The sequence below is a fragment of the Ambystoma mexicanum genome, chromosome 6p (assembly GCF_040938575.1).
Source record: "Ambystoma mexicanum isolate Mex_15411 chromosome 6p, UKY_AmexF1_1, whole genome shotgun sequence".
Lineage (NCBI taxonomy): Eukaryota > Metazoa > Chordata > Amphibia > Caudata > Ambystomatidae > Ambystoma > Ambystoma mexicanum.
Window position 1 is genome coordinate 583,041,136 of NC_090935.1, and position 26,340 is coordinate 583,067,475.

General features: G+C 49.6%; 1 protein-coding gene and 1 non-coding gene across 2 annotated transcripts in view; both read right to left on the bottom strand.

Annotated features, from left to right (window-relative positions):
• The window catches only part of JMY (junction mediating and regulatory protein, p53 cofactor), a 1,013,065-nt gene that overhangs the window by 245,763 nt on the left and 740,962 nt on the right, over nt 1-26,340 (bottom strand). The window lies entirely within an intron of this gene.
• Nucleotides 6,359-6,520, bottom strand: LOC138512719 (U1 spliceosomal RNA). Its single transcript, XR_011281501.1, has one exon. It is a non-coding gene; the product is annotated as a U1 spliceosomal RNA (small nuclear RNA).

Here is a 26,340-nt window from a genome sequence, read left to right on the forward strand (position 1 = left end):
TCGCAAGGGCTGTCCAGAGGGAGGAGGCTGACCGGGCCTTACCTATTACTGAGGAGCTGGAGAACAACGTTTGCCCCTCTCCTGCGGCCCCTGACCTGACCACGATCATGGAAGCTATGGCCAAAAACTTTGCTGCCTTTCACGAGAAGCTTGATGATATCAATGCCAATGTTGCCTCTTTAAAGACACGGGTGGATCAGGCGGGGACCAGGATCACGGACGCCGAAAACCGTATATCAACTAATGAAGATGCTATACATGCGCTACAAGATACTGTGGCATCACTGTCCCAAGATATGCGGAATGTGAAAGCAAAGTGTGAGGATCTCGAGTCGCGCTCCCGCAGGAACAATCTGCGTATTATCGGAGTGCCAGAAAACGCTTTAAAGGGTCGCATGGAAGACGCGGTCGAATCATTGTTGAGGTCCCTCCTGGGTGACCCCGCCATGTCCCCATACTTCACCGTCGAGCGCGCTCATCGGGCTCTGTCACCCAGACCCAAGCCAGGGGACATTCCCAGACCCATCATAGCCAGGATTCTCAATTACAGAGACAGAGATCTTATCCTCCGCCTGGCCCGAGAGAAGGGAGACCTGCGATTTGAGTCTCACACAGTGAGAATCTTCCCGGACTTCTCTGTAGCGGTCCAGCAAGAGAGGCGTCACTTTATTGGAGTCAAGAAACTACTCAGAGAACGGAATGTCCCCTACGCTATCCTGTTTCCAGCCCGTCTCAAAATCACACACAATGGGAAATTGTACTTTTTCACTGTACCAGAGGAGGCGGTGAAATTCATCGAGGCGCACCTACCACTTCCCAGCCCGGCGGGTGCTCAGGCTGAGGATATCTGAGTCGATGCCACACACTAACTGGCCTGCTCTATCTTGTCCGTGGTACTCGTCAATTGGAACGTGGTCATTGTAACAACTCACAACAGTCCTATGGTCTCAGGCCCCCTGTGTGCCTAGCCGGGCGAAGTGCTCGGCTGGCTACGATGGCCTGTCTTCTGATCCGGATACTGCAGAACCTGCCACAGACGGCGTTGCTGTCATGCATATTTGTTCTTAAAGCCGCCCACACGGCCACAGCACACCTCGCTGCATTTGCAATGTTCTTGTTTTTTTGGTTCCCGCTGCTTTGGTGCCCCTGTTGGGCATGGGTAGGGTGTCATCCCTGTTGGATGTCGCCCCCCGACCTCCATGCTCTGGGGAGTGTCGGGTTAGCTGGAGATACCTGCGGGGAGGGGTGGGGGTTTCACACTGCAAGTTGGGGGTGGGCAGTGAGGGTGGGACGCGGGTGGGATGGGGATTGGGGACATGTTTTCGAAAATGGCAGTGGCGGACTGACAGCAGGTCGCGCACCGGATCGCAATGCTCTAATTGTACATCATTCTGTTTCTGCATTTCAGCACCTGTGGTGGGATGTTCACTAAGCTCAATGAGATATATCTGTCCGCTTCGGTCATGGGTACTCTGTCACTGGGAGATCCGGTGACCATTGCACTGGGGGCCGGTGCTGGGGGGGGTGGGATCTGGCGTCCTCTGACGTTGGATCACTATCTCTGGTTTCTCCGCAATGGGATGTTATTGATTGGGATACTAGTATGGCTGTGACGATAATGACATGGAATGTCCGGGGCCTCAGCAATTACACCAAGGGTCGCAGGATCATGGCTTACGCTAATAGGCACCACTGCAAGGTGTTACTCCTGCAGGAAACACACTCCACTGGCCCGTTGGCCAGAAGCATTGCGCCCACATGGGGTCCCCTCAGGTACTTCACGACCTACTCAACAAGGGCCCGTGGAGTGCTGACACTAATTCATAAGTCCCTTAAATTCTCTCTCCACAGAAGCTATATTGACCCGGGGGGGAGGTACGTCATCCTCCATTGCGCCATCGCTGACAGAGATTACCTACTCGTTAACACTTATGGCCCCAATGTAGACTCCCCTGAGTTTATTGATCAGGTGGTGTCCATACTCCTGAGATACGTGGGTGTACAGATCATCTGGGGTGGGGACATGAATTTTATCTTAGACCCTGCCGTGGACAGGACTGGCTCTGCCCCCAGACCCTTAGCGAGCGCAGCGCGCAGGCTCTTGACACACTGCAAGTCACTGGATATCCTGGACAGTTGGAGAGCTCTCCATCCGTTAGCGCGAGAATACACGTATTATTCATCGGTACATGACAGCTCTTCTAGAATTGATCTGATCCTACTGTCGGCCCAACTCATTGGTGGGGTTTCAGATATTCGTATACTTGCGCGAACTCTGTCTGATCATTCACCGGTCGTACTGATCATTAACATGGGCTTCCAAGCCCCCACCATGAATACTTGGCGCTTTAAATCGGCCGCCCTGCAAGACATCGTTTTCAAGGCAGACATTCTGTCGGATATTCGGTCCTACTTTGAATTCAACTCGCCACAGGACACCACCCGGGGGGTCCGCTGGGACGCCTTCAAGGTTTTCATTTGGGGGGCAGCCATCTCTAGGGAATCCGGGGTTCTCAAGTCCATTAGGGCCTCCCTGTCGCGATCTGAAGCCAAATTGCGAGATCTTGAGCGGGCCCACCCCACCTCTGTTGACCCTGTCATCCTCTCCCAGATAAGTGAGGAACTGAAGCTGTTCAACTAGCAGGCCGGCAGGGAGGTGCAGTATTTTAGCCGACCTCAGGCGGCGCGGAAATACGGTGAGGGGGACAGACCCGGTAAAACTCTGGCCGCCCTGGCCAGAGGGGAGTGGGGGCCAGCCCAAATCACCTGCGTCAAAGGTAGCGATGGGTCGACCCAGTGGTTGGACCAACATATTTTAGAGACCTTCACAGACTTTTACTCCGAACTGTACTCGCAGCCACCCGAACATAGCGAATCGCTGATGCGCGAGCTCCTTGCCCAGATCCCCACCACTGTTGTCTCCCATGCTACAAGGGAACAGCTAGATTCCCCTTTCACCCTGGACGAAATAGTGGAGGCCATTTCCAGCCTTCCGAAGGGTAAAGCACCGGGCCCCGACGGGCTTACGGCCGAATTCTTTCAGGAGCACGTGGCCATATTGGGCCCCGAATTGCTTGAGGTCTGGAATGAATCCCTGCGCCTGGGCTCTCTTCCCCCATCCCTACGTGAAGCCGTTATCACGGTTCTCCTTAAGCCTGGCAAGCCGCCCGATGAATGTGGTTCGTATCGCCCCCTCTCACTCATGAACCTAGATACGAAGATCTTCGCCAAGGTGATTGCCAATCGCTTTCTCCCGGTCATGCCTTATATGGTTCATGAGGACCAGTCCGGTTTTGTCCCTGGCAGATCCACATCACACAATATTAGACGGCTGTTCAACGTAATGGCCCGCATAGACCAGAGCCTGAGTGCGGTTGCGGTGACATTGGATGCCCAGAAGGCTTTTGACATGGTTTCCTGGAGATACATGTGGCTGGTTCTGGAAACCATGGGCGTCGGTCCTGGAATGATCTCCTACATCAGATTATTATACACCTCCCCGGTTGCCAGGGTCCGCGTCAACTCTCAAACTTCTACACTGTTTCCACTCTTCCGGGGTACCCGCCAGGGATGCCCATTCTCCCCAATTCTGTTCGCCCTTGCCATCGAGCCTATGGCGGACTTTATCAGGGAACGACACGTGCGCGGGGGAATACCTCTCCGGGGCACCTCCGAGGTGGTCTCCCTATACGCGGACGATGTCCTTCTGTTCGTCAGGGACCCAGATCTCTACCTCGACCCTCTCCTCCGGGACATCACCCGCATCGGGACTTTTTCAGGCTTCGCTATAAATTACACAAAGTCCGAACTTTTCCCCCTCACACACTCCACACTCCACCCGGCCACTGAATACCCGCTCAGGTGGTCTCCCAATGGGATCAAATATCTGGGGGTTCACGTGTCCCTGGCCAGGGAGACCCTTCTGGCTGACAACTATGTGACATTGGCTGCACTGGCCGAAACCAAACTAGAGCGCTGGCACTCTCTTCCCTTATCATTAGCCGGGCGGCTGTCGCTGGTCAAGATGATACTGCTCCCTAAGTTCCTGTACACGTTTACAAATGTTCCCATCTGGCCTGGAAATGGTTTCTTCACTGATCTGCACAAGCTGTGTGCCCAATTCTTGTGGCATTCCGGCGCGGTGCGGAAAAAGTGGGGTGCTATGTCCCTTCCCTATGATAGGGGCGGGTTCACGGCCCCTGACTTGATGAGCTATTGGACTGCGGCGCAGGCACAATTTGCCACATACTGGTATCCTGGTCCTCCTCCCCGCCCGCATGTCAGGCTTGAAATCATTGCCGCCTCCGGTGCTAACATTATGTCCTTACTTCTACACCCGAAATATGAACCTGACTCTCCCGTAGACCCCGTCCAGACCACCTTGTTTGCCTGGAGGCAGATATTCGCTGCGGCCCCCGAGACTCACCCTTACTACAAATGGCTCCCCGCATGGCGGGTCCCCAGTTTGGAGCCCACGAATGACTCGGCCCTGGCACGGCACTGGCGGGACTTGGGCTATCTGGCCCTTACAGACTTTTACCCGGATGGGGTATTCATAACGCCACAGACGTGGAAACCAGCCCACTCGGGCTCGCCACTCGAGCTACTTCAGTATTACCGTCTCCGCGCGGCGTTCCGGGCGGCCTGGCCCACTTTCCCCAGCGAACCCCCAGACCACCCTGCCATCTCCTACATTGCCAACTCCGGGGGGGCGCGGGGAGTGGTCTCATCATTGTACAAACTCCTGCTCACTGCTTCAGCAACACCACCCCCCAGGGCGAGGGAGGACTGGGCCTCTGAACTGGGGATTGTTATTTCAGAGCAGCTGTGGGGTAAAATGTGCTCCCACACCAGTAGGGTCTCCCTTAATTTTCGTCATCGCACCATGCAGTACAAGCTGCTGAATAGGCTATACTATACGCCACGCAGACTCTCCAAATTCGCCCACTCCGACAAGCGACTCTGCCCCCGTTGTGGGGCGGAAGATGCCGGTCATCTCCACATGTTCTGGGATTGCCCCAACCTGGCCCCATTCTGGGATGAGATTCTTAAGACCATGTCCGCACTTTGTGATGCGGTGCTTGAGCCTGACCCGATGGGGGTGTTGTTTGGTCAGTGGGATGCTGAGGGCGCCAGAGGAGAGGCCAGACTATTAAATGTATGCTGTGCAATTGCTAAAAAATGTATTCTTCAAAACTGGAACCGCTCGGCACCCCCCACTTTCCAGAAATGGCTTAACTTGGTGACCTGGTCCCGAGACTGCGAGGAGGACTACATTATTACCCTCCCAGGCCGGTCCCGGCCCAAAAACATTTGGACTGCCTTCAACAGCTATCTCAACGCTCTTGATGCTACCTCTTTGGCTGATAGCACGCCCTAGACCCCATTTCTGTACATTGTGCTCCCCAATATGGCACTAAGCTGATCTTTATCTGAAAATGTATGCTACTATGTGTGAACATCCCAGTGTAATGTACTTTGTCATGTTTAAAGACCATACTCTCGATCTGATGTGTGTGTATGTCAACTGCCACTGCCAGCAAAAATAAAAGTTTAAAAAAAAAAAAAAAAAAAGTCAACAACCTCACCCATAGCAGTATATTAAAAAGCGATATTGTGTGACCTTTGACACAATAGCATCACAGGCAGTGATAGCCATGCAGTCCCAAGGATAGCTTTTGGTGTCATGGGCAGTGATCAAAGGTTAGTTGCTTGTGATTTCTTTCAGTGTCTATGTGTTAATATTTTTCTGAAATAGTGGGGACGACCGAGCGTAGTGAGGGAGCTACAATGTTCTAGGGAGGGTTTGGGGGGGATCCCCCCCAAGAATTTTTTTTTCAAATATGGGGTTGAAATGGTGCATTTTACAGCAGAAAAGGTGACCAAAAAGCCTTAAGTGTACAATCAGTTCTAAAGGGGAACATGAAAATTCCATGTCACCAACAGCAGAAAAGAACATTTTACAACACAACACATTTTAATGATCAATGTGTCCACAGTGTAAGACAGCACTGTCACTGATGTAACACATTGTCATGCTGGTTGTACCCAAAATATGCCTCTGTAGCAACATGTCTATGCTGGCTGTTCCCAATTTAGGCCAGCATTGTCCTGTACAAAGCATGATTGATGCTGCCTGAGCATGTGCAGTGTGCCCAATACATATGGCAGCTTATCTCTGTAATACACATTACTTCTGTGGTGATGAAAGAAGCATAATTCAATTCAACAGATAAAATGTTGAAAAGCGATCACCCAAAGGTGAACCTAATTGAAGAAACGCAATGTAAGCCCAATCTAAAAGTATGCAACCTAGCAGGCCTAGTGCACACTTTACCTTTTCTTTCACCAATAAATCGGGGGGAGAGCGCGAACGCAGTCCCCCACTACCAGAAATAATGCAGTCGTGTATCCCGCATTTGGGAACATAGCAGGGGTCAGCAAATCCGATGTGCAATGGGTAAGCCTCACCCTGGGAGATCTGCCCTTGAGATCACATTCTCCCCTGCCAGCTAAGTATGAGTTGCATGCAAGAGGGCAGGGGTTGGGTCAGTTCTGGGAAGCCCTGCTAAGCGAGGGTGAGAAGGCAGGCCCTGACCCAGCCCCAACCCCCCAATCCCCGGAAGCTCTGAGCGTCTGCAGAGCTGCCTGTCCCGCGTGTAGGGGGAAGCTCCAGCAGGCAGAGCCCAGCAGAAGAGCAGATTGTAGCGCAGTTCCTTTCTCCCATCAGGTGCTGCTCGGCCCGAGATTTCTATAAATAGCAGGATGGCTTGAGCAGGCCTGTTGCAGTCTGCCCACTGGCCTGTCAGCCCCACACGGGCCCATGGCCCTCCTGAGCGTAGCTGCTCAGCGCTGGCCCCATTCACACCATCATAATCATCCTGGACCTCGACGCTCCACCACCCCTGAATCTCAGAGTTCTGCTCAATGACAATGCTGAAGCTTTGACATCTTTGCTGTAACCATATGCCGTGTTGTGTCAGCCGAGCATGCACAGCGCCAAAGGCAAGTATTCCCTTGTCAGGGCCCAGAGGTCACTGAGTCTTCCAGTGCCATCCACTCGGCACGGCCTACTGTTCCCAGCGTTTTCTACCCACAAATCAGCACCACTGCCAAACAGAACTGCATCATTGGGGCCCATCGCTGCTGTTCTCCGACTTGACCCCAGCCCAGCGCAAAGGCACCCATGCTTCTGGTCTGATGTTGAAAAGCCTGGCTCTGCTGAGATCCGAAAGACAAGAACTAAGGTATTTTGGGAACATAGTACTATTGTTTTTTGTGTTGCAACTGTATCAGCTCACACCTCTCCTGAAGGGTGTAGGCTGCCCTCAGACTGCGCTACCAAAAGAGTGAAAATAAGTTATACCTTTTGGGCTTGCCTGTTTCACTTTTATGATTGGGATCACTGCTGCATGGGTATTAAGCGCGTTATAAATAACCTATCATACCACTCGTATTTTCTCCAGAGCTGCAGCAACTATTCGAAGTGTACTCCGATCCATTTTGTGAACAAACTCAATCCACTAACAAACGAAAACTTTGGTTCCCATTGATTTGGATTTGGATTTTGTTTCCTTTCTATACATTTCTGGAGAGCATTTTTTGAAAGGTTGTTCTTGAGTGTGTAGATTATTTGCTATTGCCCACTTTTGCTGAATGGCAATTTCGACAAAACATTTTTTGCCGCATTTTTTTACGCTTTTTTACCAAAAAAATATAGATGGTAATTTTGGGTAAGGTATATAGAAAGTGAGGGTGCAGGGATTCTGCCACCGGTTTTTGTGGTAAAAAAAGCAATAAAATTGACCCAAATGAATGTGGCGAAATTGGCATTCGCCATAAAAAAGGCAGAGAAAGTTTATTGATACGATTATTTATGTGTCCACAGGTCAATCACAGCATGGCTGGGATTTGTAAGGGGGCCATGGTGATTGAATCGGGTTTACTGGTGAAAGTATGGTGATCCAGCACAGAGCGGCTCCTTTTGTGCCAATGTTTCCAAGTCTCCCTCCAAAAATATTGTGACTGATGATGCTGATAGCAGTCTAGAATTCTCATTTGTCTTGTTCTTTTATGTGTCCCGAATAGAGCACAGAGGAGTTTTGCGCACAGGCACATTTAAAAAAAAAAATGTAAAAAAAAAAAAAAAAAAATTTTTTTTTTTTTTTTTTTACTCAAGCATTGTCCAACATACGGCCTGGCGGGCCACATAAAATGGCTTGGCGGGCCGCATTGTGGCCCGCGGGCCGTACCTTGGTCAACCTTGGGCTATGGCATCCAGTTGGTCGTAGCGTACTGTGGCTCCTGGATCTTTTATGCTCCGACCCTTAGCTTTGGCCCCTTCCATTGCTTCTCTATGGATGAATGTTTCCCTCTGACTGTGTGCGTGGAGGCAGGCGTGTCAGGTGCTTCCTTACGGTGGGCCAGTACTCTTGTGTTAGGGGGCAGGTTGTTGCTGGGGGCTTCCCCATGCCTTTTGTCTCCTGAGGTATTATGTCTCTCTGGATTATATTGTGGCTTACCTGAGCCCCCGAACTTTGGGGGGGGGGGGGGGGGGGGGTAGCTGGTTCCAGTCAGATCACGCAGGAATTGATTCTCAGTAGGCCTGGACTCAGTGCTGCAAGTCGTCAGGTGTCTGTGTGGGTCTAGTCTGTGGATGTCTGGTGTTCACCGGTTATCCAGCGGGGGCCTACCTCTTGCATGCAACCACCGTTCCCCCAACCTCATTCAGCCCAAAGTTCAGCAGAGCAGCGGATCTATACCTCTCGTTAGTGCAGTCACTGTTGTCTACCACTTCCCAACTCGGTGGTTCAGCTCCAGCTTCGGCCGGGTACCTTGCCAGTTTGCATGACTTTTGTTTCTCGGTTCCATCCGGATCACAATGCTCCTTCGCTGTGTTCCAGTCAGGTGTCTTGCCCAGCTTGCTCTGTGGGCCACTTGTCCTGCACTGTTTTGTATTTTATGGCTGTATTACTACAGTCCTCCCTGAGCCGCCGGCACAGGTATACCATGGTTCGTCACTCCGGTTTCTTATCCCTCTCGATTGTCCTACCGCGGGCGCCATCTAGATTCCATGTCTCGCGGTCCACTCACTGTTAGCATGCAGGCTGCAAAAAACAACGTTCCACATGGCCATTTCTGCATCTGAATTGGGTTGGTGTGATGCTCACTGATGTTCTACTATTAGCCCCCATGTGGCCACTGGATCTTACAGCTCACTCATGCCATCTGTGCTTTATATGGGCTTCCAGTGTTCCATACGCAGTGTGAATCCTACCTCATCATTCAGCCTGTGCTTTAGTATACATTTGTTTGTTCTGGTAGTGTGTCAGGGTGCCCAGACTCCCTATCGGTGTTAGTTTCACTGACTCGCATTGTGAAGACCGCTCTCTGGTTGTCGAGCTTGGATACTTTGTAGCTGAACCTCGCATCACGTTTGCTGTGATCCCGAGCGCCTGAGGGATTTCACTGCACAGTCGCCATCTGCTGCTTTCCCCACCCGATTTAGTGAGATTTGGTTCACACTTTCATTTATTCTTGTTCGCTTCAGCAAAGTTCCGTTATGTTCATGTGCTTCTAATCATGTGGCCTCGTGATCCTTGACATTCCTATAATTCCGTTCCGCGCGGGGAAGGTGACGCACATCTATTTGTCCCTTTGGTGTCTCGTTCTGATTGTCATGCCCCTCCAGCCTTGCGGTGCCGCTGGTTGTCTTACTATCACCGCCGAGGGTTTATTTTGTTTTTCTACCTTACCTGTATTTGTGGACACCGTAGCTGTGCCTAGGTTCAATCGTAGCATAACAGCGTTTCGGCAGGCTACATTGTTGCGATCAGCACTCCGTCGGCTGTTCTCTTTGTTCTGTGGCTGCTATCTTGTTCGTCATCCGGCTGCCTCATGCAAACTTCTATTGTTCACAGTTAGTCTCTCGTGGTACGGATTTCACCGGGCATGCGAGCTGTGCCTTCCTCGCATACTCATACTTCTGTAGGTTCCTTTTGGTGTTTCACAGCAGGCTGAAAATTTGCTTTTTTCTCAGGATCTCCGACAGATCAGCAGGAGCTCTCGGAGTACACAGCCTATCCCATGGCCATTGAGCCACGCCCCCTTGCTGCACAGCCTTATGGGCTTTCCAGTTCTTGCTAACCAATCCCACTTACCTTTTTTATCCCTAATCATAGCTGCGGTGCATGTTGCAGGGCACAATTAGTGCTTGAGAGGACATAAAATCCAGTCATTTTTGATAGTTCCTCACTTCTGTGCTTACAAGCACAATCTTGCTTGCATTTTAATTTCTCTACCTGATTTTGTTACATTTATACCGTTTCTGCTTGCATAAATCATCTTTAGCAGTTTTTTGTGCAAGCTATTCATCATGTTACTGTATATAGAATGTGTTTAGACAAGTTTTTTTTTTCAAAACTTTATTTATTCAGTCACAATCATCGTTCCGTTACAGGGGTGGTTCAGTTGTATCAATAAGTGTTTCGCATACATTTTACGGTAGCCACTCTTACAGGTTTACCCTTAGGGTTACTGTTTGTGTATTTATGTGTTCAAGCCAACATTGATTAGAACATTTCAACGAACTTTTCCCATCCCCCGTTCACACCCCCCCCCCAACCCTGGTTGTTATGGTCCTTTTCACTTGTCATCCGTTGGTTACATCGTGTCTCTTGACGGCATGGTTAGCAAGCACTGAATTCTCCTGCTCCTTCTTTATTGACCCTCAGTTTTGTAGAGCTCTCAGTATAGTTGGTCTATAATATTGTGCTTCCTTTTCTCTAACAAACTCAAGAAAGGGGTCCCATACTGCCAAAATTTCTGGTGTCTGTCTTCCTTTAGAGCCCCCACTTTCTCCATGGCCATTACATTCCAGATTTTTACCCACAAGCATGCTATTATAGGGCCGGCTGGGTTTTCCCCAACTCTGATCGAGGGTCATCCTAGCCGCCATCAACAAGTGGGTGATGAGGGTTGCATTGCTGCCAGTTGCTGCATACACGCTCTCAACTTCTGTCCCTAACTACCCTTAGGTATAGGTGGTAGCTGCTTCCCCCTGATCTCTTCTATGTGCCCCAGAACCTCCTTCCAGTACATTGTGGCCTTAGGGCAGGACCACCACATGTGGTATAGATCCCCTTTGCCTCCAGCACGTGGGCGGGTAGCTGGGGTGCATTTTGTGCAGCCTATGGGGGGTCAGGTTCCACCTGAAGCATATTTTGTATGCCCTCTCCCTAATGGCAGTGCATTTGGAAGTCTTCTGTGCCCTCCTCCAGATTTGAGCCCATTCTTCCTCTGAGATGGGATCACCCAGGGCCCTCGCCCAGTTGTCCATATATGAGAGAGTGTCATCCCTGTAACGCTCACCTTAGCTCTGCGGGGGCACCTGGAAGACCTTGTCTGCTGGATCTCCACCCTGGATTCACTGGAGCGGTTTCATAGGCGTTATCCTAAGGAGAATGCACAAGAATGCATAAGTAAGGGATTGTTAAGTGGGCCCTACCTCCTTCCCTCACCTCCCCCAACCTATCAGGCCCTAGGATCTCTTCTCACTTGTGTTAAATGGAAAAGAAGCAATCGATCCTGCCGTATTCCTGACAGGGGTGCGTCTTGGTTGGGGCCAGTTACGTCACTGGCCTGAGAGGGTTTTAAAGTCTTGTGAGTTTTTATGAGTTATTATGTGCCTTGTCCTTGCACACATAACAAGGGCTTCTTGTGCGCGTGCCTTATTATTCCTAGCACCTTTTCCTTTGTTTGTTTATGGTAGAGTTCGCTGAAGCGCCGCTTGGCAAACCTGCCCTGGCGCTGTAAGATTCTTTTGTGTCTTAGTGTCTTTAGCCTTAATGGGATGCTCTATAGCCCCTTGTATTCTTTACTGCCTTGTGTTGATTGTGCCTTCTAAGGTCTTGAGTGGAACAACACTAACCTCTGCTTGTTCTTTCTTTGAGCTGGCCGCATGGAAAACAGGCGTGTAGTGGAGGGGCGGCGTTGGCAAGTTCAGCAGTGCCCAGCTTGTTGAAGCGGTGTTATGGGGCGGAGCGGAGGACTGCTCCGAACAGATATCGGGAGTCAGCTGTTCCCCGAGGTGAAGTCACGCGGAGATGCAGATTCTGGGAAGCCGCCGTCGTGAAGAAGGAAACGCTGAGCGTGGAGACTAGGTAAGTGCTGCTGGGGATCGTAGGGTTCGTGACTCGTGCACCTTCTAACAGCCGTTCTCTTCTTCCAGGAGCTTCACGCTGCGAGTGCAGAACGACGCGAAGCAACGAGCTGGGCTTGGGTGGGGCTTTAAATAGCCAGCCACACCCCCAAAAGACTGGCTTGCTGCCTAGAATGCATTGCATGCCTCCATATTGGGGGAACCAAGGATGGTACCAAGAATGATTACATTAAATGTGCAAGGAGCCTCTCATTAACCCCTAACTGCCTGTCTCCCATTAACCATGAAACTCCTGCCAAACCATGAGTACCTACTTCTAGTACCTCATGAACGTGCATGGCACCAATCACGCCATGCCTGCACCCACCTTGCCCCTGCTTGTGACTTAGCCCAAGGCCCTCTGTGGAATGTGAGAACCCCTTGATTGTGTGTCTGTTTTGGTACTAGTGCAGGAGGGTTGGGGGAGGAAACCGTGGTCGCGACAGCACTCCCCCCTAACGCCCCTCTTAAGGACGAACCTCGTACACCGGAACCGGGCTTGGTTGGGTAGTTGTTATGGAATCTTTTGACCAACCGGGGTGCATGAACATGATCGCTGGGTTCCCATGATCTATCTTGCGGGCCATACCCTTTCCATTCAATGAGGTAATACAATTTGGCTCGTATCATCTTTGAATCCCTGCTTGTGACTTAGCCCAGGGCTATCTCATTCACTTCGTACTCAGGGTCTCTGGTCGAACAGGTTTCAGGAGAGAGACGTGGAACACAGGGTGAATGAGCATGTTAAGAGGTAGGTCCAGCTTCATGGCGACTGGATTTACAATTGTCTTGATGGTAAATGGTCCTAGGTATCTAGGGCGGAATGCTTTTGGTCCTTTTGTGGGTACATGTTTGGAGACAAGCCACAAAGCATCTCCAACCTTGTATGTAGGGGCCTCTTGGTAACGTTGGTCTGCAAACGTCTTTTGTCTTTCTTTTGCAAGCGTAAGATGCTCGGAGGCTTCTTTGAGAGCCTTACTGATTTTGGTGTGCAAGGCCTTTACGGCCGGCATTTCCAATTCTTTGGAGGCATCAAAGTCAGAGGTTTGTGGATGTTGACCATACGTGATGTAAAACAGGGTTTGTCCAGTTGCTGCGTGCTGTGAATTATTATATGCGTATTCTGCAATCCATAACATCTCCTTCAATGTCCCTTCGGATTGGTGAAGCAGACACCTGAAGTACTTTTAAGCGTCTGATTCGTCCGCTCGGTCTGACCACCTGTTTGGGGATAGTGAATGATGGATAGCCGTACATCTATTTGCAACAAGGACCAACACGTCTTCCAAAACTTGGAAACAAACAGACTCCCACGATCGGATACCAGAACTGATGGTAATCAGTGTAGCCGAACGATTTGTTCCAAGAAAACCTTTGCCAGAGTGGATGCCAGGTAGGCCTTTCAGAGCGATGAAGTGCGCCATCTTCGAGAATGCATCCACAACTACCAAAATGGTGGTGTGACCATTGCAGGGAGGTAACTCAGTGATGAAGTCTAAGCTCAACGTATGTCGAGGGCCAGGGGGCACAGTTAGTGGACATAGCAGCCCCGCTGGCTTCTGCTTCATGTTTTTGTTTTGTGCGCAAATTCTGCATCCTAATACATATTGGGTAACGTCCTTTCGCCAAGTCGGCCAGCAGTAGTTTTGTTTAACCTTAGTCATTGTCTGGGTTAACCATGGATGCCCATCCAATAACGAGTCATGATAATTTGCAATGATTTGGTCCTGCTGGGATTTCAGCGGCAGATAGAGACGTCCCATATAGAATGCCAACCCATCTGTGACTGTGTGCTTGCTAGTTGAGACCCATACCTGTATATCCTTAGCACTTAGCTGATTTCGTATTCCATCTTTTAACTCATCCGATGGTGATGTGGTTGTTGCACCTAAAACATTGTTGTTGGGTATAATGGCAATTGGTTCCGACGCTATATATGCGTCATCTCCCTCTCCCAAACGAGACAGTGCGTCCGCTTTACCATTGCGTACGCCTGGCCTAGAGGTGATAACAGTCATATTCTGCGAAGAACAGTGCCCATCGTAACTGGCGTGATGACGGAGCTTTAGCAGATCGTAGGTATTGTAGTTTACGATGGTCTGTAATTACAGTGACAGTGTGTCTGGCCCCTAAGAGATAATGCCTCCATTCCTTGAAGCTGCCTTGATTGCGAGTTGTTCTTTATCCATAATGGCGTAGTTTCTATCGGCAGGGTAAAGTTTTTGTTGACCAGAATGCAACAGGATGCAAGAGTCCGGTTTCAGGATTTCTCTGTGAGAGAACAGCTCTAATGGCAATATTGGAGGCATCGGTCTCAACAATATATGGGAGATCCGGTTTCGGGTGCTGTAAGATTGGTGCAGAAGTAAACAAATGTTTTAAATTTTGAAAGGCTTCCTCGGCTTCACTGGACCAAACAAAACGTTTGTTTTTTCGCAGCAAGGTCGTAATGGGATGTACTATTTGTGAAAAACCAGGGATGAATCGACGGTAGAAGTTTGCGAAGCCTAAAAAGCTTTGGACCCCTTTGACTGATGTTGGTGAAGGCCAGTTGAGTATTGTATCCATCTTGCCATTGTCCATCCGGATGCCCTGGGGGGAAAAGGACAAACCCCAGAAACTCCACTTCGTTGAAGTGGAAGGAGCATTTTTCCAGCTTGGCGTATAACCAGTGATTCCGTAGCCTCTCTAGGACCGCCCGGACATGTTCAATGTGTTCTTGTTCTGTGGTGGAATAGACCAGAATATCATTGATGTAGACAATAGCACACATGTCCAATAGGCCTCTTAGAACATAGTTCTTAAAGCTTTGGAATGCGGCCGGGGCATTCCAAAGCCAAAAGGGCATCACCTGATACTCGTAGAGGCCGTACTTTGTTCTGAATGCCGTTATCAATTTGTCTCCACACTTAACTCGTACATGGTGGTAGGCCCCCCTGAGGTCCAGCTTGGTGTAAATTTGGGCATTTTTTACTTGGTCCAGCAGTTCTGATATCAGAGGCAAAGGGTAACTATTTTTTACTGTTATCTGGTTCAAGGATCTGTAATCAATGCAGGCTCTAAGGTCACCCTCCTTCTTCGGGACGAAGAAGAGGGATGAGGCAGCTGGAGACTTAGATGGGCGAATGAACCCTTTTGCCAAATATTGATCGAGATATTTTTTCAGGTGCTGATTTTCCTGTTCAGTTAATGCGTAAATACGGCTGCAGGGAACTTGAGCATTTGGAATGAGGTCGATTTGACAATCGTATGTTCTGTGCAGAGGTAGAGTTTTCGCCATTTCCTTCTGAAAGACGTCTTGATAGGCTAAGTAAGCAGATGGTAACACCCCCATGAGCCCTAATGTTGAACCACTATTTTGGAACACTTGAACAGATTCCACTGTAGAATATGGTTCCTTCGAGTAGCAGGAACGGATACAATCCTTGGAGAAGGACAGTTCTCTAGAGCGCCAGTTAATGTATGGATTGTGAGCCTCCAATCAAGGAATCCCCCAGAATCAACTGAAACTGCAGCGTGCTTATTAAATCAAAGGCAATGTCTTCCCTATGGCCATTTTGGCAAAGAAGTGTCACAACGCTGGTGGTGTGAGTTACCGGTCCAGAAGACAGTCGAGTACCATCCACGGTTGTGATATTCTCTGTTGCAGATTTTGGATAAAAGGGAAGGCCAATCCGAAAGTGCCAGGTCCTGATCTATGCAATTACCCACAACTCCACTGTCTATGAAGGCCCTTACAGCGTGCATCTTAGAGGGCTGTTGCTGGTTGATCAGTACTACTGGCATGGCGAAGTGTGAGGTCTGCGTTTCCTTCTCCTCGCTCAACAAACGGACCCCTGCGCTTGTCGGGCGTTGGGAGTTTTCCGTATCAAGATTGGGATCTTCTCTTTCTAAGGCTCCCACGGTCTTCCAAGGAGGTTTCACTGGACAGTCACGCAGAAAGTGGCCCACCTTTCCGCAGTACAGACAAAGTTGTTGCTGTCTTCTTTTTTCTCGCTCTGTTCTGGTAAGAGGGCCCCGAATCCCTCCAAGCTGCATAGGCTCTGGTTGGCTCTCAGGTGGACGGGGTGGATTTTCCCTAGGGCGTAAATTGTTCTTCCAACTGCCCGCGCTCTATCAACTCTTCGGTCCTGCAGCCTATGATCTAATTGTACCGCAAGGTCTATGTATTCTGCACAGGCATTGGGTGGGTTCACCACTTGGGCTAGTACGTCTTTCAGTTCCCCCCCCATAAACCTTGGTAGAACAGTGAGATTCTCTTTGCCTCTGGCCAATTGGCCTCTGCGACCAGTCTGTTGAATGAAGCTATATAAGTAAGCAGGTCCTGACTACCTTGACGGAGCGACAATAACTCATTGTCTAAGGCTTGCCCTCTTGTGTCGCGAGCAAATAGTTTCTCTAGTTCTCTCTGAAATCCTACGAAATCCTGTAGTAAGAGGTCATCCCGGTTTACGAAGGGAATGGACCAGTCGGCGGCACTTCCACCCAGATACGAGAGGACAAAGGCAACTTTGGACTGATCATTAGGAAACATCCCAGGCCTACACAGGAAGTGCAGGCAGCACTGGTTTATAAAAATATCAAACTTCTTTGGGCCCCCTAGGAACCGTTCAGGCAGAGCTAAGGGAACATCACCGGGCAGTACGACTTGCACAGGGGGCTAAGGAGTACTCCTTGGCAGGGAGGACTGGCTTGCTTGGTTCAGGAGGAGCGGTCTAGCCAGTTCCTCAGTACGGTCCTTAGTCACCCCCAGTTTCCTGCCGGGCAGCGTGTACTTCCACCCGGAGTTCCCCTAATAACTGCACTAATTGGTGTGTGTCCAAGGTTTCCATGGTGCCCGGGCAGCGGTTCAGTAAGAGGCTTCGTGTCCTGTAACGCTCACCTTAGCTCTGCGAGGGCACCTGGAAGACCTTGTCAGCTGGATCTCCAGCCTGGATTCACTGGAGCGGCTTTCTGGGTGTAATCCTAAGGAGAATGCACAAGAATGCACACGTAAGGGATTGTTAAGTGGGCCCTACCTCCTTCCCTCACCTCCCAACCTATCATACCCTAGCTTCTCTTCTTACCTGTGTTAAATGGAAAAGAAGCAATCCATCCTGCCGTATTCCTGACAGGGGTGCGTCTTGGTTGGGGCCAATTACGTCACTGGCCTAAGAGGGTTCTTCCCAGACCTGCTGCGGCGATTACACGTTCCTTTTAAAGTCTTGTGAGTTTTTATTAGTTCTTATGTGCCTTGTCCTTGCACACGTAACAAGGGCTTCTTGTGCGCGTGCCTTATTATTCCTAGCACCTTTTCCTGTGTTTGTTGATGGTAGAGTTTGCTGAAGCGCCGCGAGGCAAACTTGCCCTGGCGCTGTAAGGCTCTTTTGTGTCTTATTGTCTTTAGCCTTAATGGGCTGCTCTATAGCCCCTTGTATTCTTTACTGCCTTGTGTTGATTGCGTCTTCTAAGGTCTTGAGTGGCGCAACACTAACCTCTGCTTGTTCTTTCTTTCAGCTGGCCGCATGGAAAACGGGCGAGTAGCCGTTCGTTGAAGCGGAGGGGCGGCGTTGGGGAGTTCAGCAGTGCCTGCTTGTTGAAGCAGTGGTATGCGGCGGAGCGGAGGAATGCTCCGAACAGATGTTGGGAGTCAGCTGTTCCCCGAGGTGCAGTCACACGGAGATGCAGATTCCGGGAAGCCGCCGTCGTGAAGAAGGAAACGTTGCACGTGCGACTATTTATTTATTTATTTATTCAGATTTGTGGAGCGCACATCAGCCCGTGGGCATCGTGGCGCTTGTTACAGACAATATCTTAGTTACATAGGATACAGTAATTACTTACAATACAGAATTTACAGTAGACATGCATACATTAGCAATGCAGTATATTTACATGGATTCCTGAGAGTTTCCCAATTATTTTGCAAGGAATGAGGTTTTCAGTTTCCTGCGAAAAATGGGGAGTGCGTTTTCCGCTCTAATGTCTGCAGGGAGAGCGTTACAGGTCTTGGCTGCAATGTAGGGGAAACTTAGACCTCCGGCTTTGGCTTTTTTGATGCGTGGGATGCAGATTAGGTTGGAGTATTGCGTCCTGGTGGGACGGGAGGAGGAAGGTTTGAGGATGGTTTCTGATAGATAGGATGGGGCGGAGAGAGAGAGGCATTTGTGAGTGAGGGTGAGGATTTTGAGAGTGATCCGTTCTTTGACCGGGAGCCATTGGGCTGAGTGACTGCCCTGGGTGATATGCTCTCTTCTTGGGATACTAAGAGCGGCCCGGAGAGCATTGTTCTGCGTGACTTGTAGTCTGTTTATGTTTTTAGCTGATGTGCCTGCTAGGAGTGCATTGCAGTAGTCCAATTTGGCTCCAATGGTTGCCCTTGCTATAGAGAGGCAGTTGGGTTTAGAGAGGTATGGCTTAATGGCGTTTATGAGTTTGGTGGTGTGTGCGGATGCGGAAGTGATTGCGCTGACTTGTCTAGTCATAGATAGTGAAGAGTCAAGGTATACTCCCAGTGTCTTTACGGCTGTGGATACGGGGATGATGGAGTTGTCAATGGAGAAGTTGGCGTACAGTTTATCAAGTTTGTCTAGGGTGTTCTGTTGACCTAATATCATGATTTCAGTCTTGTCACCATTGAGGCAGAGGCCATTAACTGCCATCCAGGCCTTGATGACGGAGTAGATTGTGTGGAGTGCCTTGGCGTCTTCGTTGTATGATCCTGAAAGGGGTAGAAGTACTTGTGTGTCGTCCGCGTAGTTTGTGTATGTGATGCCGTATGAGTCAAGTTTGTCAAAGAGGGGCTTGGTGAACAAGTTATAGAGTGTGGGTGCAGTGCAAGATCCTTGAGGGACCCCGCAGTGGATTGTCGTGGGAGTGGCGTTGGCGATGTCCGAGAAGACTTTCATGGCTCTTCCCTCTAGGAAGGAAGTGATCCAGAGGGCTGCTTCTTTGGAGAAGTTGGCTGAGTGTGTGAGGTGTGAAGTGAGAGTCTTGTGATCAACCAGATCAAAAGCGGCTGAGAGATCTAAAAGGAGCAGAAGAGCAGGCTTGCCTTTGTCCATGATTTGGGTGATCTGATTCTTCAGATCTACCAGGGCTGTTTCTGTGCCATGTCCTTTCCGGAAGCCTGATTGCCTAGTCCCGAGGATGGAGTGGGTTTCCAGAAAGTGTTGGATTTGGCAGTGAGCAGCTTTGTCCAGTAATTTCAGCAGAAATGGCACTGTGGTTATTGGTCTGTAGTTGTTTGGTTGTAGGGGGTCGAGAGTAGGTTTTTTTAAGAAAGGCCGGACCCAGGCCTCTTTGAGGTTAGCTGGGATGATGCCTGTTTTAAAAGACGTGTTGATGAATGCCGTGAAGAGCGGCGCAAAGCAGTCTGCGCAGTCTTTGACGAGTTTTGGTGGGCAAATGTCGCCTTTACAGGGGGAGGGTTTGAGATTTTTTAGTAGGTTAATAACTTCTGATTCAGTGACGTCTCTGAAGGAGAAGTCAGGTATGGTGGGCTTGGGCGAGGTGGGTGAGGTGCTGGTAGGTTTAGTTTCTGTCTGTTGAGGAGGTGCTTTGCAGTGGTCTTTGATTTTCTTTTGGAGAAGGTCAATTTTGTGTAGCATGGCAGCTTGAATGCTGGTACACCAGGCTTCATCTTTGATTATTTCGTCCGGTGTATTAGGGGGGGGAGATGAGCTCATTAAAAATGGCGAAGATCTCTTTGGAGTGTGATTTGGCATTGGAGATACGTGTGTTGAAAGCGTTGGCTTTGGCATCGGTGATAGCTATCTTGTATTGGTGGGAGATTAAATTGAATTTGTTTTTGGTATTGGTGCAGGGGTCAGATTGCCAGTTTTTTAGTGCTGCTCTTTTGTGGGATCGCATTGAGTGCAGTTCTTCAGTAAACCATGAGTTGGTGTGTAGGGATTTCTTCTCTTTTTTCCAATCGAGTGGTGCTATTTCATTGATAGCTTTGGTGATGACATCTTTGTAGATGTTTGCTAGGATATTGGGGTCATTAGCGAATGGGGGAGCTAACTCAGGGGTATTGAGGTATGGGCGCAGGTTCTCCTTTATGAGTTTTTTAGAGCTTCTGACTTGTGCAGCGCTGGCAGGGGTCAGAGTTTTGTGGTTTTTGGTGATGGGAATAGAGAACTCGATGCAGTTGTGGTCAGTCCAGGGCAGTCAGGAGTTAGAGGTGATAGTGATGAGGCAGTTATGGTCTGCAATCCAGTCAAGAATGCGGCCTTTGATGTGAGTAGGACTTTCTACTTTTTGGGTGAAGCCCAGGTCATTGAGTTCCTTGGTGAGAGTGGCTGCAAATTTGTCCTTTGAGTCGTTGAATCCAAGATTGAGGTCTCCTAGTAAAAGGGTTTTGGTGGAGCTTTTGATATTATTGCTGAGGATGTGAATGATGTTTTCCTGGGAGTCTGTGGTGATGCCTGGCGGACGGTATAGTAGGTGAATGTTGATTGTGCTGTTGGGTGACAGTGTGAGTTTGGCCGATAGGAGGTCAGAGTTGTTCGTCGAGGCGTGACTGACAGGTCGGAGCTGGAGGTTCTCCTTGTAGATGAGGGCTACTCCGCCTCCTATTCGATCTGGCCTGTCTTGTCTGAGTATGGTGAAGCCAGGTGGTAGTGGAAGTGCAACAGCGGGGCCTGATGCTTCATGTAACCATGTTTCAGTGATGGCTAATAGGTCAATGTTATTGTTGGTTATGAGGTCATGAATATCAGGTGCATGAGCTGGGAGAGATCTGACATTGAGGAGGGCACACTTGATGTGATGTGTGAGAGGTTTGTTTGTGGAAGTGTGAGTGGTGGTCGTATCTGATATGTTATGTGAGGTGGTATTGTGGGGTGTGGCGAGGTTAGTGGGTGGTGGACTGTGGGAGAGTGGGTAACCCGTGCGGGGGCAGAGTTTGGAAGTGGTGCGAGAACTCAGTCTATAGTTTCTGTATTCTGTGGGAAGGGGTAGTGTGCTAAGTTCTGTGGTCTGTGTGCAAGCTCTAAGTCTTTCTAGTCTATGCATAATTACGACACATGGTGTGCGATGTGGCATGGTTAGTGTGGTATCCGGGGTAGCGAGATGCTTGTGGTAGGGGAGTGGGCTTGGTGGTGTGGGTATGAGGGGATGGATGGGAGTATAGAGTTTGAGAGCAGTGAATGTTGCGAGGAGAGTGAGCAGCGTGGTGGTGGCCACATTGAGCTTGCAGGACGCTATGGGCATGATTGTACGCTGGGCGGGGCTGTGTGAGGAGGAGGGCACAGTCAGATAGGGTGGACCTAGCCTGAGGTAGGCAGGAGTGGATAGGTTCAGAGTGGGTTGAAAAGCATCCTAGGTACTAGGAGGTATCAGTGTGGCTAGGCGCAGCGGAATCGTAGCTTCCGTGACTCGTGCACCTTCTAACAGCCGTTCTGCTCTTCTTCCAGGAGCGATGCCAGGAGTGTCACGCTGCGAGTGCAGAACGACGCGAAGCAACGAGCTGGGCTTGGGTAGGGCTTTAAATAGCCAGCCACATCCAGCACGACCCCAAAAGACTGGCTTGCAGCCTAGACTGCATTGGATGCCTCCATATTGGGGGAACCAAGGATGGTAACAAGAATGAGGAGCCTCTCATTAACCATGAAACTCCTGCCAAACCATGAATACCTACTTCTAGTACCTCATGAACGTGCATGGCACCAATCACGCCATGCCTGCACCCACCTTGCCCCTGCTTGTGACTTAGCCCAGGGCCCTCTGTGGAATTTGAGAACCCCTTGATTGTGTGTCTGTTTTGGTACTAGTGCAGGAGGGTTGGGGCAGGAAACCGTGGTCGTGACATCCCCTTGTGCCTTATCCATTAACCTATACAATCTTGATCTTGCCCTTGAACCGCTACCTTCTTGCAGGGTCAGCTCCAACCCTATCAGGGTCCTAGTGGCCACCTTCCTGATCTCCCTTTGTGTTATCCAGTGCCGAATCTGAATATACCTGTATCTTTCTTCAGTGAGACTTTGGTCGCTTCCAACAGGTGACCCTCTGCTCCTCTGGCTCTTGGAGGCAATGCGTGCAGTGTTCCCTAAGGGATTGTGGTTAACCCTTGTCCTATTCCTACCCACCTGTCTGTTTGTCGTGTCCTCCCTCGTCCAGTTCACCATTGGTGCAATTTGTGCAGCTTGGATATACCTCTCGATATCGGGGACCCCAAGGCCACCCAGGAGTGGTGGTCTCGTCAGAATCCTTTTTTGTATTCTAGGTTTTCCACTGTGCCAGACGAAGGATATTAGTTCTTTCTGCAGCGCTCTGCATATATTGGGGGGTAGCTCTACCGTTATGGAGCTTACCACGTATAACAATCGGGGTAGCAGAGTCATTTTAAGCGCCGCAATGCGTGCAAACCAGGATAGTTCTTGGGAGTCCCACCTGTACAGGTCTTCCCTTCATTGTTTCCACAGGGGTGTTATGTTTGCACTGTAAAGGCTTTTGTAATCCCTTGTTAGCTGTATCCCCAGATATTCAATAGCCTCCTTCTCCCAGGTAGTGGGTGTAGTGACCTCAGTATCTTGATCTCTTCCTCCGTATCCATGATGTTAAGGGTCTTAGATTTAGTATAGTTTATGGTAAATCCTGATATCATGGCAAAGTCTTGTAATCTATCAAGTGTTGTCGGTATGGTGTTCATAGAATCCTTGAGGAACTGCACAATGTCGTCAGCATATAATGCCATTTTGTGCGTTATCCCTCCACAGGTCACCCCTAACAACTCTTGGTCTTGCCTTATTATTTCGGCAATAGGTTCCATTGCCATAGCGAATATTAGGGGGGGAAGAGTGGACAGCCCTGGCGTGTACCTCTACATATTTTTTTTTTTAGCCGTGGGTTTACCATTAACCATGAAAGATGTATTCAGGAGTCTAAATTTCGCTAGAACCATCTTGGTAAAAAAAACATCTGAATACCAGTTCTAGGTAGGTCCAATCTAGGCTGTCGAATGCTCTACTAGCATCTAGTGCATCTATGGAAAATTTCTGCCCCGACCTAGATCCCAAATCTGTTACATCAACCGCCCGCCTAATGTTATCTTGCGTATGCCTCCCTATTACGAAACCTGCTTGGTCTGCGTGAATTATTTTGGGTAGTACCTTTGACAGCCTCGTTGCGAGGATTTTAGCATACAGTTTGGCGTTGGTATTAAGCATTGATATCGGCCGGTAGCTAGTGCAGTCTGTGGGGTTGTAACCGGGCTTGAGTATCAGGATTGTAACTGAGTTCCCCATGTCGGATGAAACCGTACCACCATCTCTAATATGGTTAAATAGTTTTGTTAGTGGGCCCAGAGGTTGGTTAAGGAAGGTTTTGTAGTACCCATTCCCAGGCCGTCTGGGCTTGGGTTTTGTTAGGGGGTAATCTTGATATAGCATCACTTCTATCCTGTGCGGTTTTGGGGCCTGTAAGGCGCTGTTGTCTTCCTCAGGGATCTGGGGAATTGAGAATTTGGTCATGTAGTCTATTTGAGGGTAGAGGTTCTCTCGTTTCAGCAGCCCCTGATGAAATCTCTCCATTATCTCCAGTTTCCCCCCTCTGTAGTACATAGTTCCCCTTTTTTGTCCTTAAGCTGTAGAATATAGTTACGTGCTGTTTATTTGCAGAGCTTGGCTTTCAGGAATTTGTTAGCCTTTCCTCCCTGAACAGAATATGTCTGTCTGGTGTAGAGTAGGGATTATGCTGTGCGGTCTGCTACATGTGTTTCTAATTGGGCCCGTGCTTTCCCGGATGGTTCTTAGCGATTTTTGGGATTGTCTCGTTTTGTGGTGTGTTTCGGCTTCCAGCAGTGCTAATTCCAATTTTTTCTTAATGAGCCCTCTTTCCCCATGTATGCCATGGTTTGTGATATGAATTCACCCCGGACCACCGCTTTCCCCGCGTCCCAGATCGTTCCCCAATTTGTTTCGCTGTTAACATTTTCTTGGAAGTAGTTATGTATAACCTTCTGCATGTGCGCCCTAAGAGCCAGGTCCCTCAGTATCATTTCATTCAACCTCCAGTTCTTCTGGAACTCGGAGGTGCTTTTGGTCAACTCAACTTGCACTAGGACTGGGCGTGATCAGACAGATATTTAACCCCTATTTCTGCCTTACACACCTGGGGGATCAAGGAGGCCGAGACCAATATCATGTTGATTCTCGAATACCCTTTATGGGCTGCTGAATAGTGGGTGAACTCCTTCTCTTGTTCGTGGAAGAATCTCCACGTTTCAACCACCCCCAGGTCCCTGAAGCATTTCCCCAAACGCTTGCCTGTTTCTCCCATCCGTTGCAGTGGGTGATAGAGCTTCGTCCATGATGGAATCCATGACACAATTAAAGTCTGCGCCAATCACTATCAGGCCTTCACACCATCCCCCCAGCTTCTTTAATATCTTCCTCAGAAATAGTTCTGGTCTCTCATTTGGGGCGTATATTGTGATTCTGTTCCCCAAGCGTGCCTTTCAAGATTAGGCATCAATCCTCCCGATCCCTGTGTATTGCCCCTTTCTTGAATATCATCTTGGCCCCAATTAATATGGCTACCCCCTTGTTTTTTTTTCCGTCCCGACACGTGGTATTGTTTGGGGAACGCTCTATGGGCCAGTCTTCTTTCGTCCGCAGGGAGGTGGCGTGTTTCTTGTAGAAAAACTATCGACGCATGCAGATCTATCAGCCTCGTCAGGATAGAGCAGTGCTTTACTGGTGAGTTTAAGCCCTATACATTAAGTGACACATGGTTCAGTTCAGCCATTCCGTCTATGTTTGGGATTCCCCTTTTTTGGGCTGGCATTCTCCGTTTGTTTAAGCATCTTTTCCCCTCATCCCTCGGACCATACCATGTAACAGTCCAACTTAACCAAACTTCTACTTTACTTTCCCCTCCCATATTCCCTCCACCCCGCTTTACCCCCCCCACCCCGATTTCACGGTTCTGCAGAACCTGAGCCCCTCCTGGGGCGTTGAGTATCCCATCTACTCCGTTTCGCTCTCCACCAGGACATGTTCATGTCCTCAAATAGATTCCAGGATGGGTCATTCCTTCCCTCCGTCCGGGTTTGCTTCACTCTTTCAACATCTTTCCCCTCCTTGTCATTACACTCCCCCCCCCCCCCCCCCCCCGGCACTGATCTTGGAACTCCGTTACTGGTCTCTATTTCTTTCTACTGCCCGGTTTCATTTCCAATGTGGGCCTGTTAGTGTGCTGTCTTTGTCCCGCCTCTTTGTGGGAGTGGATGTCCATTCCCATTATCTGAGTGCGATCCCTCTTAGGTTGCGGTTTGAGCTTATGTCTGAGCCTTTCTCTTCCTCCTCTAGGTGTCTAAGTGTAGTAGGGTCAGCCCCTCTTCACAGATGGAAATGAGCTGCTGTTTGCTGTCCCATGTGAACTGCAAGTCAAAGGGGTATGCCCATCTGTAGGTGATTCCCTTGGCTTTTAACGCTCGTGACCAGCATCATTAATCTCCTTTTGTGGAGGGTTGAAAGTGCTAGGTCCTGAAATAGCTGGACTTGCGCTCCGTTAATGGAGACTGGTTGTTGGTTTCTTGCTGCCCGCAGAATCTCCTCCTTCATTGTGGAAGAGGTAATTGCTAGCAGGACGTCTCTGGGCCCGGCTCCAAGATCCCCTTTTTGGGGCGTACTCGATGCACTCTGTCTATGAGTATGTCCTCTGGTTGTGTGCCGGTTACAAGGCTGCTCAAGCAATTCTGCATCGTTTCTTTTTAAGTCTTTATCCCCAATTGTTTCAGCCAAGCCCTTAACTCTAATATTTGACCTATGAGATCTGTTCTTGAGGTCCTCTGCCTTGAGTTCTAGGTTATGTGTCGCCCTGGCGACTTGTTCGAGCAGTACAATAGCCTGTTTTGAATCTTCTGCGACCTCTGAGAGCCCCGCTTCAGCCGCGTCCACCCTGTCTCCCAGGTTTGTGATGTCCTTCTTAACTTCCTGCAGAGAGGAGCGTAGTTCCTCTCTTATTTTGCCCAATTGGTTCTGGAGCGATTCCATCATGCGGTTCTCCATCCCTTTCAGACATTCTTTGAGTTCTTCCTTGTTCAGGGCCATATTCGTGCGTTCCTCCGGGGTTCCTTGGATGTCACATTCCTCCGTTGCGGCTTCACTCCGAGGCTCCTCTGTCAGGCGTAGTTTCCAGCAATGCTCCAGTTGCCC